The 2500-nt window shown below is 40.2% G+C and overlaps 1 protein-coding gene and 1 long non-coding RNA gene across 8 annotated transcripts in view; one reads left to right on the top strand and one right to left on the bottom strand.

Annotated features, from left to right (window-relative positions):
• Positions 1 to 2410, top strand: part of LOC124956480 — a 2447-nt gene extending 37 nt beyond the window's left edge. The window contains exons 1-3 of the long non-coding RNA XR_007103258.1: positions 1 to 1097; positions 1894 to 1974; positions 2150 to 2410. The exon at positions 1 to 1097 is cut by the window's left edge and continues 37 nt beyond it. This is a non-coding gene — a long non-coding RNA (uncharacterized LOC124956480). The remainder of the gene's footprint in view (positions 1098 to 1893; positions 1975 to 2149) is intronic.
• LOC124956479 (insulin-like growth factor 2 mRNA-binding protein 2) overlaps positions 1 to 2500 on the bottom strand; it is a 127211-nt gene that overhangs the window by 71775 nt on the left and 52936 nt on the right. The window lies entirely within an intron of this gene.

Here is a 2500-nt window from a genome sequence, read left to right on the forward strand (position 1 = left end):
TTAGGAAAAAGAGAGAGAGAGAGAGAGAGAGAAAGATGGAGAGAGAGAGAAAGAGAGATCCTCCGGGATATCGAGCTCACCTATCCGGAAGCACGGACCCACACGCATATACACTACTACCACCACAACACTACCACTGCCACCACCACCTCTAAGAGATCACCACCACTACCACCACCACCACCACCACCAGCACCACCAGTACCACCTCTATCAGCAATAATACTTTATACCACCCCAGAACCACCACTACCCGCTACCAATACTATACTATTTCACGGGGGCACCGGCACCACGAATTTTCTCAACGGCAAGAGAAATAGAAGAAAAAATGAAGATGATGAAGAAGAGTAAAAGAAGAAGAAGAAGAAGAATAAACGAGAAAAGAAAAAGGAAAAGAAAGAATAGAAAAATGATAGAACAACAATAAGAAGTAGAGGAAAAGAATAGGGGAAAATGAAAGGATATGGAGAAACGAAAAAAAATCATAGAACAATAAGAAGAAGAGGAAGAGAAGGAGAAGATGGAGGAGAAGGAGTAGGAGTAGTAGTAGGAGGAGGAGGAGGAGGACAAGGAAGTGGTGGAAGTAGAACAATAAGAAAAATGGAAACGCAATAGTAAGCGTGTGCCTACGTTAAGAGCGCCGTTTTCTGTAGTTTTAAGTCTTAAGCTTTGGGCTTATATTGGCCCGGGGTATGATATCTCGCGAGAAAGCGCGCTTCCAGAGACACTGATATTATTTTTATAACACACAAACGTTTGCGGTGCGCGCGGTGCGGTGTGTGCCCCGTCGTAGGCCGCGCCCAGTCTACCCCCACCACATTTACGGCCTCTTCTTCCCCCACCCAAAACGCCGACACCACCACCACCACTATTACCACCACCACCACCATCACCACCACCACCACCACCACCAACATCACCACCACCTCTTCCTTCTTCTCTTACCTCCTTCCATTCTACTCCCTCTCACTACCACCTTCTTCTCCTACCCCCTACTCCTCTAAACACCACGACCTTAGACTTTTTCCCCTCCTTCGCTGTGGCCGCGCGGAAAACGATGGGATCGAAGGGAAAAGAAGGTATACGAGCAGAAAGTGAGTGAGAGAGAGAGAGAGAGAGAGAGAGAGAGAGAGAGAGAGAATGAGTAAGAGAGTTAGAGAGAGATAGAATCTAATTCAATCGTTCTCCATCTCCCTCGTTTCCCGTTAACGCCGTTACTCGAGTCCGTACTACGCACCACCGGAAGGGCGTTTCTTTCTCTTCCCCCCTACACCCTCCGCATCGCCCATCGTACGTTCGTTGCTTTCTTCTACTCTCTCCTACCCTCCCTACTATATCCCTCTCCCTTTTTCTTCATCTTCTTCATCTTCTTCTTCGTCTTCTTTTTCTTTTTTCTCCCTTTCACTCACTCACTTACTTTCTCCGTCTTTCATCCTGGATATATATCTCGCGATTCATGACTTCACGATGTTCTTCTATACGATACATAGCTACTCTAGTAAATTCCAAACTTTTCTTTTCCCCTCTATATCTCCCTTACTCTAAATATAAATATATATATATATATATATATATATATATATATATATATATATATATATATTTAGAGAGAGAGAGTTAACACGTTTAGTTTACGTTAAGTTATCGTAGGTCATTTTAAAAACTTTAGCTTTGAAAACGTTTATTCAATTCAAACAAATACTCGATCCCAATTTGTCGCGGTACTTGCAAATGGTTTTTCTCCTTCAATTACATAAACACAATTATATACATATATATATATACACACACACATACATATATATATAAACATATACATGTGCATGTAAATATATATATATATATATATATATATATATAATGTGTAAATATATATTATATTCTTCTAAGGACGCCGATGAAAGAAAAGAGGAAGCCGCAAGGACGCTTCGCAATTGGCCCACGACAAGAGTCGCCGTCTGGCGAGTGCCGGTACGTACTAAAAATTACACGCTTTCTCCCATTTTCTTATACTTCTTCTCTGTTTTCTTTTCTTTTTTTCTTTCTTTCTTTTTTTTTTTCCTTTTTCCTTTTCATCTTCTAGCGTTTTTCATTTCTCGTTACGTTTCCTTTCTTTATTTTTAATCATCATCATTATCATTTAAAGAAAGAAAAAAAAGATGGATGACTATGGGTGACTGATGATTGGTTGATCGCAAAAGGATGAAGAGGATTGGTGGAAATATATATACGTAACAATGTGAATATGATAATGAAGGAAAAAATTATTTCTTACGAATATATTTCTGCGTAAGAAAAATTTTCCCATCAAGGTCATACCAAAAAGAAAATATAAGGAAGATTTAAATTTAGCTCTTAACTCTCGGAATCTTGGAGTTTTTTGGTTATGCTTGAGCGTGTGTGCGCGCGCGCGCGCGCGCGTCAGTTAGTCGTTGGTATTTTTCGAACATCTTCTAACGATACTTAATGTTAGTAACGAAATCTTTCGAATAATACC

This window comes from Vespa velutina, chromosome 22, assembly GCF_912470025.1.
Source record: "Vespa velutina chromosome 22, iVesVel2.1, whole genome shotgun sequence".
Classification (NCBI taxonomy): Eukaryota; Metazoa; Arthropoda; class Insecta; order Hymenoptera; family Vespidae; genus Vespa; species Vespa velutina.